The sequence below is a fragment of the Amblyomma maculatum genome, chromosome 2, assembly GCF_055883805.1.
Source record: "Amblyomma maculatum isolate TAMU_Amacu chromosome 2, ASM5588380v1, whole genome shotgun sequence".
NCBI lineage: Eukaryota > Metazoa > Arthropoda > Arachnida > Ixodida > Ixodidae > Amblyomma > Amblyomma maculatum.
In genome coordinates, this window is record NC_139345.1 from 217341379 (window position 1) to 217354987 (window position 13609).

A 13609-nucleotide genomic window follows, 5' to 3' on the forward strand; every position below is an offset into this window, starting at 1 on the left:
AAGCTATTGAACAACGACGAGCTGCTTCAAGGGAACACCGAATGGCAAAGAAAGCACAGGTATCTCAGGAGGAAATCGACCAAAAATGGGAATCATATCAACAAAAGAAACTTCAAGTGCAGGCCCTCGTCCAAAGTAGAATAAGAGAGTCCACCGATCGCTGGGTGGCTGATATACGCGATGCCTCTAGAGGCGGAGCAAGAAAATTCTGGAACCATATAAGCCGGAGAAAGCAGGATCGGATTCAAGATAACGAGGGAAATTGTTTAAAGGGAGATAACGCAGTGAACTACATTACATTAGTTATAGCCGAGTCATGTAAGAGCGACGATAGGGTAATCTCCGCAAATCAGGAAGCAACACACGGTAGCAGAATACAAAGCAGCTTAGAACTGACCAATCTAAACTGGACAAAGGCAGAACAAAATATTCCTAAGAACACATCTACAGGAATAGATGGAATTCCGATCAAGCTGATTAATGAACTCGGTCCAAAAAGTAAGAAAACGTTGTTAAAAGCTCTGGAAACAGTCATAACGAATAAGCAAATTCCGGACAACTGGAGGCAGAGTAAAATGAATTTGATTTATCAAGGGAAAGGAGACAGGATGCACATAAAATCCTACAGGCCGATTACCATAACATCTGTTATGTACAGGTTAGCCATGCAGGCGGTGAAATTAAAGGTGCAAGCATGGGTTGAAAGTAACAAGATACTCGGAGAACTTCAGAACGGCTTTAGAAATGGTAGGCGGTATATGATAGCCTGTTCGTGCTTACCCAATGCATGGAAATATCTAGAGTGGAAAATAGACCTTTGTATTTGGCCTTCCTGGACATAAACGGGGCGTACGACAACGTAAGCAGGGAACTCCTGTGGAACATATTAAAAGAAGAAGGTATCGGTTATGAGATAATAGAGTTCCTACAGAAAATATACCGGGGTAACAATGTAGAAATTACGTGGGAAGGGATAAGAAGTACGGAGGATGTCAAAGTATGCAAAGGATTAAGACAAGGCTGTCCTCTATCACCGGTGCTGTTCATGCTTTATATGATAAACCTGGAACGGAGGATACAAGACAGTAACCTAGGTTTTAACCTGTCATATAGATTAGGTGGAAAGGCGGTAGAGCAGCGCCTCCCCGGTTTGATGCATGCTGACGATATTGTGCTGCTAGCTGATAGTCTGGAAGAATTGCAAACGCTAGTTAAATATTTCGGAGACGAAGGGGACGCTCTAGGCTTCAGTTCCAGCGCACTTAAGTCGGGTCTGATGATTTTCAACGGTTCAACTGATCAGGGTCTTAAAATACAAGGCCTTGAAATACCTAGAGTAGCAGAATATAAATATCTGGGGGTATGGGTAAACGAAGGATTGGCATGCATTGGAAAGCATGAGCAATCACTTAAGGCCAAAGGGCGAAGGAATGCCGGGATAATGAAGCATAAGGCATTGTGGGGATACAATAGGTATGAGGTTTTGAGGGGTATTTAGAAAGGAATTATGGTGCCCGGACTTACTTTCGGAAATGCGGTTTTGTGCCTGAAATCAGAGGTACAGTCGACATTAGAAACAAATCAGAGATCCGTTGGAGGATTAGCACTAGGTGCCCACGGCAAAACTACAAATGAGGCGGTACAGGGAGATATAGGCTGGGCATCTTTCGAAGTACGGGAAGCTCAGAGTAAAATATTATATGAGGAACGCCTGAGGAAATTGGACAGTAACAGATGGGCAGCTAAAGTATTTAAATACCTGTACCTAAAAAGCGTTGACTCACAATAGAGGAAAAGAACTAGGAAACTAACTAGTAAGTATGCTAGTAACAAGGACGGAGAAATAAAGAGCATTAAGCAACAGGTGAAAAACACAGAAGGTAAAAATTGGATAAATTCGATGGAAAAGAAACAGAGTGTGCAATTATACCGAAAGTGGAAAATGCAGATCAGGAAGGAAGATTTCTTTGATAGCTCAAGAGGCAGTGCCCTACTTTTTTAAGCTAGATCAGGGTGTCTTAGAACACGCAGCTACAAAAAGAAATTTAACAATGGAGATGACGCATGTGCTGTATGTGGAAACTCCAGTGAAACAATTGACCATATTATACTCGAATGTAATGGTATCCATCCAGAAGTTGGTGCAGGCGCAATCACTGTTCCTGAAGCTCTGGGGTTTAGAGATAACAGTGGCCGGGTGAATAAACCGGCGATGGAAACTAGCAAAAAACGACTGGAAGATTGGTGGCTTAAAAGCAGAGAAGTGACATTATGTTAGTAATGTAGGAACAAAATTTAATAAATAGAATGATGGTTTAGTTAACCATTCTAAATCAATAATTAAGATATAGGGAGAATAATGAGCATGATAGCTACTGCTACCACCCCGTTTCAAAGGGGACGCTCCTATATTCCATCCTTCCATCCCGGTGACGTTTTCCCACCATTTTGTTTTTCAGCGTGTGGCATGGCGGCGGTGCGTTGTCCACGCAAACGGCATTTTCGGACATATTTTGCGACGTATTGAAGTGAACCGTAGTGTTTTTGTGTGCATATTTGCCTGCAGATGTGAGTAGTTTCGTTCACTGTTGTCAATGTGCCGCCTGACATACACTCGGAACAGAAGTGGCCCTCGAAGTTCCCTATGAAGCTTTGCGTTCTTTGTTGTCTTTACGACGATGATCGACCTCCCTCTAAAGGTAAGCGATCTTATGTATTGGCACATGGTGGGTGCGAATTTCAGAACGCATGTTTTACAGAAATTATGCGTGTCATACTGCTGAGGACGCTCAGGAAATTGCAAGCGTTACAGACTTGTTCGGAGCTCTCCGCCGAGAGCGGTTGCAACACTAACGGGGAGGGGGGAGGGAGGGGGGTGCGCTGAACAGTAAACATAGAGAAATCATTCGAGTTATACGATTATAACTGGAAGCCATGCATCCATGTTAGAGATTACTAGCGCATACTCTTTATGACCTCTGCGTTCTGCCAGATTTAAAATTTGACAAGTTTGAAAGGCAAGGAGAATGCATTTGGTCGATTGCCATCTCGCCCAGAGGTTCCTTCGCGGATGTCAATTTTCGCTGTCATACGCGCACATGGGCTATATTTTAGCTCCATGTGATACATTGTGTAAGCACAATATTTGTAAAAAATGTTCTCTATCTTCTGCACAGTCGTTGGCCGCTGGTTTGTGCATCTGATTGCTTTGCATTTATTTCATGCTGTCTTCAGCTTAAGTGGCAGCTTATGCCGCACGTTCGGTCGAAAAGTCGTCGGCATAGTAATACTAGTAGTAGTAGTAGTAGTAGTAATAGTAGTAGTAGTAGTAGTAGTAGTAGTAGTAGTAGTAGTAGTAGTAGTAGTAGTAGTAGTAGTAGTAGTAGTAGTAGTAGTACTAGCAGTAGTCGTAGCAATAGTTGGCACAGCATGCCGAAAGGAATAAAAATATTGATCATGGTAATATGTGCTTTAGTGATAGACGATTGATTGGCGTGTGATAGGTGATGAAGAGTTGTTGCAATCATTTTAATTCATCATTGATGAATTAAAAAAATAATTTTAAAAAGAGGGTTTAAAGGCAAGAGAATGCTCAGACAGAACGCTTGATGTTGCTAATTAAGAAAATATTGTGTATGATTGACCAATTTGTTAATTGAAACAAAAAATGAAAATGCATTCAAAGTTGTCGGACTACTTAGAACGGAAAGCCAATGTTTTGTGGTGCTAAGTATTGGTGTATAAAAGAAATAATGGAAAGTGAAAAATATTGTCCGTGTGTGAAAAACTGCTGCGTGATAACTTCTACAGAGCTTCTTTAATTTATTCTCCCTTCTGCCACATTTTTGTTCTGGCCACATTGCTCAGTTGTATTTATGACGGCATTACATTATGTCTGCAGGACATACCACATGGGAGCTCACAGCACTGAATTTGTGGCAACTGGAAAATATTCAGGAGCGGCATGTGAACCAATGGTGCGTGTTCTGGCTGCAGTGCTTCTCTTTAAGTTGGATTATGTGTTCTCCATCCTACATAAATAATGCAATATGTATGTAAGCACTCCAGTAGAACTTTTTGCTGGGTTAGTTGTTGCATATTATGAAATAAAGAAGCATCAACAATGAACAAATACAACTAACTGTCACGGACAACTTGTATGAAAGAGCACTGAACAAGGGTAGAGGGAGATGCGGAAGTTCGCAGGTCAATGTTTTGACCAGTTGGCTTGTCTTCATCTGGGCGCAGAAATCATCACTGGCAGGGGTTTAAATACGCTGAAGAAAAGCTGAGGAGCAGGAGGGTGCATGAGAAGAAAGTAGGTCAAGAACTGAAAGAAAAATAGAGAAAAAAATTTCTTCAGTATGGATTTTTCAGCCTGAAATCTGTTCCTGTGGCCTGAAAAAGAAATAAAAGTGGCAGCAGCAGGAAAAACTACAATGCAGGGTAGATGATTAGTCAGCATAGTCCAGGGTTTCACGGACTATACCTTCTGGCGAAAGGCGAACATTGCAGAAACAAACATACACTCGCCAAAATGTTCTAAAAAAAAGGAAACATGACATTTCGGGGCCCGTGCGGGTCCCTTGATCACATGGAGTGCTGCATGGAACTAGGGCAGCTTAAATGCGATAAAATTGGGTAGTGTCTGATTGTAGATCTCTGGAAGATTTCCACGTGTCCTATTAAAAGCATAACACGAGGCATGCTTTTAACAGGACGCATGTAAATCTTCCAGAGATCTACAATCGGACACTATGCAATTTTAACCATATTTAAGCCGCTGTTGTTCCATGCAGCGCTTCATGTTATCAAGGGACCGTACCAGCCCCGAAACGAGGTTGTTCCTTCTTTTTCTTTTTTTTTTTCAGAAGATTGGGGCGAGTGTATGCTTGTTTCTGCAATGATTAGTCGGCACCTAAAGCAGTTTTAGTGCAGACACACTTTTCTTGAAAAGCAACATGCATTCCAAAGGGTCCTGATAACTGATATCTACAGGGGAACAATTCTCAAAAGCTTTCCCCAAAGGCGGAGAAGGAAAAAGAAACAGAATATTAACAGGACAGTGAACCACACCTGCCCTTCTCCCCCATCTGGAGAATGCTTTTGAGAATTTGTGTGTGTGTGTGCGCAGTCGTGGCCGAGCGGTTAAGGCGATGGACTAGACATCCATGCAGGGTGTTTTGCTGGGCTAGTTGGTAGTTGTCACCATTATGGTATCGCAGGGCTGGCTGGCATATGAGAACAAAATGAAAAGCATATTTAAACTCTTGCCAGTGATGCCCGCTCTGCCCAAACGAAGGCAAGTCCACTTGTTGAAATGTTGGCTCAACCTGCGAACTGAGGCTTCACCCCTCTACTCTTTTCCAGTGCTCTTTCATACAGTGTAGCAATCTTCTTCCTCTCATTCTACATGGACAACTTGTAGTGGAACTTGTATTCGTTCGTCATTGGCGCTTCGTTATTTGATAGGAATATGTATAACTATGTACTAAATACCTTATTCATTCTTGGTAGTTGGATTTCAGCCGAGACTTGTTTCAGACCACTTTGAATATTATGTTGAGCATCAGTGTTCCTTAAAACCCTGCATTAAGTGAATGAAAGCAAAATGTGTGGAGAGGTTATCATTGATGTTAATGTGAGCAAACAGAAATGGAGCTTCTCATGGCTTCTTTATTCATGTGTCATTAAATTGGGAATTCTTTAGCACTCTCATAATAAACTTTTACTAATGGATGACTACGGCTGTTGCAAAAGCTGATTGGTATTGAAATCGTGCTAAAACAAAACGCTAACGCACTGTATGCTTACTTTGAGGCCTGTATTTGAAACCAAATATATTGTGAGATATGCAAGGGCCTCAATATGACCAAAATAATTCAGGTTCAATCGTTTACATAATTCATTCAATAAGGCCAAATGCTGAGGCAAATATAAGGTCCAAATTTATCAGAGGTGAGAGTTGGAAGAAAAAAACAACAACAACCCTTACTGCAACTATAATGAAGCCACAGCTGGACTCAATTGCTGCATGAAGCTGGTATAACATTCCTAGCGAGCTAATTTGTGTGGCTCCAAGAGCCTGCCTACTAATATGGCTTGAATATCAGTATTCTATCATTAAAATAGATCAGAACAAAATGAAGGCAGTAAGATACATAAAGTCAGCGGAGACTGAAGAAGGATTGAGGGGCAGCTGCAGTCTGCCAGTGGATGTTTTGACAAGGGAACTTGTCAATGTCTGGGCAGTGGTGTAGTTTTTGTTTTTTCTTCCCAAAGACTAAGGCGAGTGGGGAAGGCACAAAAAGATGCTGCTTTGGAGATGGCCTTATATTAACTGGGAACTTGTGATCCCATAACCTGAAGAAAATAAACATGTTGCAGCAGCAGTTAAAGAGCAGTGCATTGTACAAAATGAATAGGTGATCCCTTAACCCGAAGAAAATAAAAAATGTTGCTGCAGCAGTTAAAGAGCAGTGCATTATACAAAATGAATAGGTGATCCCTTAACCTGAAGAAAATAAAAAATGTTGCTGCAGCACTTAAAGAGCAGCGCATTGTACACGATGAATAGGCACAAGAAGCAGGTTGGATGTTTGCTTGTGTTTTTAGGAGAAAATTGATGATTATGTAGGTGAATTGCCGTGCCAACTTAGCTGCGAATAGCAGTAGGTACTGTGAGAAACAGATCACACAGAAGGCAGGGAAGAAAAAGATGGAGGTTCTAGGAAGGCATTGCGGACGAGTCTGGAGGGTGACATTAAGAAAGGAATAAATAAGGTAGAAAAGAGATATTTGAACAGAATGAATTATGTTACGCCGCACATGCAAAGGATGAAATGCCAAAAGAAAAGAGACAAATGCAATACAAAGTGAGAAGCACCAACGAAATTTTCAAAAAGTAATGCAGCTCATACTATAGAGGGGGGAACAATTTTGAAAAATTAGTTGATGAATAGAATAGATGAATAGAAGATTGTTTGGAGCGCAGGTCATCCTTTAACATATAAAAAAATTACATATTGACATACTAACATAGTTTACAGTGAAACTTGGTCGACCTAGTTGTTTCTGAGCAATATTCCCTCTGGATACCTTCACCACAACTGCAAGGTATGAAAGGACCAATATATGTATCGTGTGGCTTGGTAATACACCTTTCCACTCATGCACACACACACTGGGTTTCCTGAAGAATGTATTTCATTAATCTTAGTTGCCATTTTTCTTGTGCTGTTTGGCAATAGCAGCATCCACAGCAGTGCTAAGACTGCCATTCAGTGGAAAACATGAAGGCATGCTGAAAAAATTTGGATTGCTCAAAATGTGTGGCAGCCACTTAGCAGCGGATGCAAAAGAGCAAGGTGTCTATGTGTTTGCAATGTCAGTGCACGTTAACTATAAGTGGTTAGAATTTTGAGAGCCCTCCACTATGGTGTGTTCCATAGCCTGAGTCGCTTTGGGGTATTAAGTGCCCTAAACCATAAAGAAAAAATGTTTGACATCAGTGTAAAGTGGCTGAACTGAAAATCATTATATCATTCATTAACTCTAACTACAACGCCACTTCTTGCCTGGAACATCATTACGACGTGTAAGTGTATAAAATTAATGCAAAGCAATTCGGGAGAAATGGCAGTCTAGATCACGCCGTGCACTGATGCAGTGAGGTCTCATTTGCCACCGCACTATCATGATTTACTCATGAAGTGCTCCCTTGGCAAGGGTTTACTTAACAATTTGATATTATTCAGAGAAATATAGGAGCAGATGCCTACTGCGGTCCTAGTTTTCTAATATATGGCTGTGATTTGGAGCACTTCCTGAGTGGATATTGTAATCAAGCAAGTCTGCTGCTGCATGCAGTGACTGTTGCAAGTTAACATTTCTCCTTTGTTTTGCCTTTTTTATACTGGTTTCTTTGCAGTTCCTGCATGACTCAACCTTATTAAGAACGATGGGCTTATGGCAGTGCAACAGGGATATGAAAGTGGTTCTCAAGGCTGATGCATGGGTATTGCCCCAAGACACAAGAAATGTGAGTAGCTGCAATATCAAATAAATTGCAAGATTGAGTCATGCACTTTACATTGTTCACAGAAGTGCAGCAATAGTGGACCGAGCAAGACTGGGCTCACAGGCAGCAAGTAGGAGTGAAAGGAGGTTTATGAAAATGATGGGTGTGAATAAAAGCTTATATTGCCCATAGTTGTTTTAGGCATTGGTTTTATGATAACTGAGCTGCTATTGGATATGTCTACCTTATTCGCGCATATCCGATTGGGGATGGGGAACATCCAGAATTTGGCCCCCTGGACCCACTAATTTCACTTAATCAGATACGACCAAAGTCGATTTTGATATTCAGCTTTAACCGAAGATGACAACCTTTGTGTATAAATGATGAATGATACCTTCAGTGATATCACTACTGGGTGCACGGTAGAAGTAGGTGGTAGATAGAGAAGATACCGGTAAGCTGTCTAACGACGCTAAATATTTGACTAAGAAATGCCAAAGTATAAAATCCTCCAAACAAATCGACAATAAAACTGGCAGAGCTATCAAAGGTAATCAACACGTACAAAGTGTCCGACGTAAGGAAGTATTACATGAAGAAAATTGAGCGTGTTCTAAAGAACGGGCAGCCTTAAAACGGTGAATCTATGTATAATCCGAAGTAGTCAGGACAGCAAGATTGGCTGTAGCAAACATCAATCAGACTTTCCACCATCGACGAAGAACGAGATTGAGAAAGTTTTAGAAACTAGGAAAAGGGTGAAAGGAGCTGGGAAGGATAAGGTAACTACAGATTTGTTGTAGACTGGAGGGATACCATGCTAGGAAAGCTAGCCACCCTTTAAGTGTAATGCCTGGTGTCATCAACAGAACTGGAATCATGGAAGATTGTTAACGTTCCCTTAATTCATAAAAAGGGGAATTCAAAGACTTGAAAATTACAGACCAATCAGCTTACTATCTGTTAAATATAAGGTTTTACTAAGGCAATTGCTAACAGAATTATTTCAACCTTAGACATTTGTCAAGCAAAAAATCAAGCAGGTTTTCGGAAAGGGTACTACACTCTACTATCGATCATATTCATATCATAGCAAAACATACATTTCAGTTAGTTGGTACCTCTTCGAAATCTTTACCGGTGCTGCGATAGGGGACAGAGAGCAGGAACGACAAACGATACTAACTGAAGATTATTTGAAAAATACACAGCTATTATACTGACAAAAGACAACCACAAGTGCATGTGCTACTCCCCCCCTCCCCCCCCCCAAAAAAAAAAAAATTACGAATCCAGACAAGAACTTTTAGTCGCGTATATTTACTTAAGGGATGGTTATGTACATGTTGCTGTTCTTGTACACCTAATAGGCATCATGCAATTCCCATGTCAGTTGATCTTGACGTCTGAATACCTTTTGCACTGTAAAAAAAGAGGAGTGCATGCTTTTTTATTTGACACATTAGGCACACTTGGTTTGTTCAGGTGAGATTCAGTAATGTAGGGCTAAATTTTACGAAGGAGCACTATTCAAAGGCGTTTTGTGCTGGCTTAAGTGCGTGTTCATGAATTTCCCGGTTTGGCCTATATAGTTCTTGCCAAATTTAAAAGGTATGTCATTGACCACTCTCTCTTCATACGGCACAAAATGCAACTCATGTTCCACTTGGCAGGCATTTTTCCTTTTGCTTCATTTTTGTTTTCATTCTCTGGCTCTTCAGTCAACAACAGCACAAATTCTTGCTAGCTTATTAGAGCTGGAAACAGCAATATATTGCCAACTTGTTTACGCCTATGGGATAACTGATGGATGTATGATATCACTGCATATTTCTTTTTCTTTCTGCGGGAAGGCCCCTGTGGATCATGTTTACCAAATGACTATCTTTTTCAGGATTTTATTGCAAGCGTTTCGAGTGATTCGGAAAGCCGGCTAACCTGAGCCTCTGGACCTGCTGCTTGAAACTTCTGTCTAGCATGGACGCATGACTTATTAATCGCTGATCCTAAGCATGCCACTGCTATGCCGCACTTAACTATCTTCAAATGTCCTGAATAATAAATAAGTAAAGGTTTTCTGACCACTGTAGAAAGGAACAACAAACATGATCTTCGTTCCCTTCCATTCATTCAGGAATTGGGACTAATGTCTTTCTGGTATTTTGACTTTTTTTCCAAATTTTGATGTTGACTTCAAAATACGAAATGAAATCAGCTCCAATCTTGGCCGTTGGAAAAGAAGGAAGATCAAATTTGTTGGTTCTTTCTACATATGTCGGAAAAGCCTTTACTTAGTTATCATCAAGAGCATTCGAAGATAGTTAAGTTCGGCATAGCAGTGCCATGATTATCAGCGATTACTAAATCATGCATCCACGATATAGAGAGAAGTGTCAAGCAGCAGGTCCAGAGGCTAAAGTTAGCCGGCTTCCCAAATGACGTGATAACACTTGCTTGCAATAAAATCCTGAAAAAGATTGTCGTTTGTAAACATGATTGACAGGGGCCTTCCTGTAGAGATAAAAAGAGGTATGCAGTGATACCATACATCCATCATTTATCCCATAGGCTTAAACAAGTTGGCACTAGATATGCGGTTGAGGTATTATTTTCGGCTCCTAATAAGCTAGGAAAGTTTTGTGCTTTTTTTGACAGAAGAGCCAGAGAATGAAAACAAAAAAGAAGCAAAAAAAGCCTGCCAAGTGGAATATGAGTTGCATTTTGTGGCATGTGAAGAGGGCGTGGTATATGACATACCTTTTAAATGCGGCAAGAACTATAATATGGGCCAGACCGAGAAATTAATTAAAACGCAAAACGACTTTGAATGGTGCTCCTTCACCAAATTCAGCTCTACATTACTGATGCTCACCTGAACAAGCCAAGTTGAAGTTGAAGTGGGTCTAATGCGTCAAAAAAAGCATGTGCTCCTCTTTTTAACCGGGCAAAAGTGATGTTCAGACATCAAGATCAATTGACATTGCATTGTATGAAGCCTATTGACAAGAACAGCAACACGTGCATAAGCATCTGTTCAGTAAATACACGTGAATGAAATTTCGTATTTGGATATCTAGCTAATGTCCGTTCTTTTTTTTTCTTTTTTTATTTACGGGGTAAGGAGTAAGCGCTTGCACTTTTGGTTGTCTTTCTTGAGTATATTGTGTATTTTTCACATAAACTGCAGTTGTCAATAGCCCTTCTCCTTCCTTCTCATCTTTGTCCCCTGTCGCAGCATTGGTATTAGAATAGAATAGCTGATATAAAAATGCTCGGTATACAACTAGACCTTACACATAGCATTCTTTGATAGAGAAAAAGCATTTGACCCAATAGAAACCTCTGCAATCGTGCAGGCATTGCTCACTGCAGAATCTGAGTGTAGACAAACCGTATGTGAAAGTACTGAAATATATCTGTAGTGGCTGTATAGCAACCATTATTCTGCATGAAAGAGGTAGCAAAATTGCAATATAAATGAGGTGTTAGGGAGGAGACACGACTTCCTTAGTACTATTCACAGCTTGCTTCGAGGAAGTATTCAGACTTGTAATGGGAGTATTTAGGGATAACAGTTGATGGGAAATACCGAAGTGATCTACAATTCGCTGATGACGTTGCCTTGTTAAGCAATTCAGGAGATGAACTACAAAATATGTTTGGTGACCTAGACAGGGAAAGCAGAAAGAAAAGTAGGCCTGAAAATCAATATGCAGAAGACTAAAGTAATGTTTAGCAGCCTCGAGAAGAAACAGCAGTTTACAATGGGCAATGAAGCACTGGAAATGGTAGGCGAATATGTCTACTTAGGACAGGTAATAACTGTAGATCCGGACCATGAAAGGGAATTAGCTAGGAGAATAATATTGTAATGGAGTGTATTTGGCAAGTACTAGCAGATTTGACTAGCAGCGTACCGGTGAGTCAGAAAAATAACTAAAGTTAATGACATTCTAGTAGAAATCAAGGAGAAGAAATGGACATGAGCAGGGCATGTATTGTGCCAATAGGATAACTGATTGCTGCTTAGGGTAACAAACGATTTCAACGGATGGAAAGCATAGCAGGGGATGGCAGAAAGATAGGTGGGTGGATGAGGTGTGCTTTGCGGGAGTCAAATGAATGCAGCTGGTACAGGAAAGGGCTAATTGGAAAATATGGAGATATGCATTTGCCCTTCAGTGGGTATAGGCTGGCTGATGGTGCTGTCTAATTTAATTTGAGTATGACCAATTTAGATGACCACATGGTGATTGGGAACCTCCCCAATTCGGCCTCCTGGACCTTCAAAATTTGATGACAATCAATGTCTGACCTATGTTGAGTATGCCGAATTCAGTGCATACCTCCAAACAAATTCAGGTCCCATCTGAAATTTAAATTCTCGCAATTTTGTCGAAAATTGGTGTCTAATCTTATTTTAGTGTGACCAATTCTGTGATGACTTTCAAATTTAGGTGGACCATGTCGAAAACTTGGCCAACCTCTGGATTCCTGAAATTTGACATCATCCAAATTTATCCAGATTTTATGTCTAGCTTAATTTGAGTATAGCTGAGTCAGTTGTGATTACCAGCTTCAAAAGGCCACTCCCGGAATTTGGTTTCTTGATTCCCATAATTTCAACAATTGAAAGGTCAACTAAGTAATGGTTCTAGGCAACAAAACACAAGACTCATAATGGAACGAGGCACGGAACTTGAATGCTTCTGAATTTCTGCACATGATCAGGCTTAAATGCATCACTGTAATCTTTTTATTCTAGCTCTGCGGCTGAAGCACCATTAGAGGGAAACTCCCTAGTGGTGGAATGGCTCCTCTGATATTGTGACATGAATGTGTGGCCATCTACTAGGGCAATGCATACATTTTAGTCACAGTTTGTAAGCTTCCAAATCATATCACCTTCAGATAATTTTATTCCTGCTCTCAGTATTTTCGCTGATGCAGCTCTGGTTTTTGGTGGACAGTGAGCAGTAGGATGCTCAGAAGATCTTATTGTCAGCTTTCATAGTGCCTTGTTCTTTGTAAACCAAGACTGGACCAAAACCTCGAATTTGGCACATTTTTATGTCTGTATGTTACAGACATCCAAGCTGCATATATCTTTTGCTTGCTGTCCAAACATCTGGATCAACCGAGAGCAAAGGGAGCAACTTCTGTGCCTTTGGTGAGTTAAGTTAGCATTATGCTGTGCACAGTGTGTGTTAACTGGAATATTGTTTTGGTATTTAGACCCTCATATACTGTTGAAAGAAATCGTAGTCTCATTTCATTTGTAATATTTGTAAATATTATGCGGAGCCTGAAAGATGCATTTTAGGTTTGGACTCATGTTATTTTGTATTTTTGCACATATTATTCGAGCACAGCTATGCAAAAACATTTGAATATAGTAATCACATTCCTCTGTGCATGAGAATGAAGCATCAGTTTTGATGGTACATTCCTCTTCAGGACTAAGTTCCAATGGTAATGTGCATAAGTAGAACTCTTTATATAAATGTGACCAGGACCCATACTAGATCTGGCTATTGGTGCAACATATTTTATTCAGTAAGATTTTTGCACTCAATAAAAAAATGC

At 40.5% G+C, this 13609-nt stretch overlaps 1 long non-coding RNA gene across 1 annotated transcript; it reads left to right on the forward strand.

Annotated features, from left to right (window-relative positions):
* Positions 1-2683: 2683 nt before the first annotated feature.
* On the forward strand, positions 2684-8041 carry LOC146201297 (uncharacterized). Its single transcript, XR_014704871.1, has 3 exons — positions 2684-2699; positions 3902-3977; positions 7931-8041. It is a non-coding gene; the product is annotated as an uncharacterized LOC146201297 (long non-coding RNA).
* The last annotated feature ends 5568 nt before the right edge of the window (positions 8042-13609 follow it).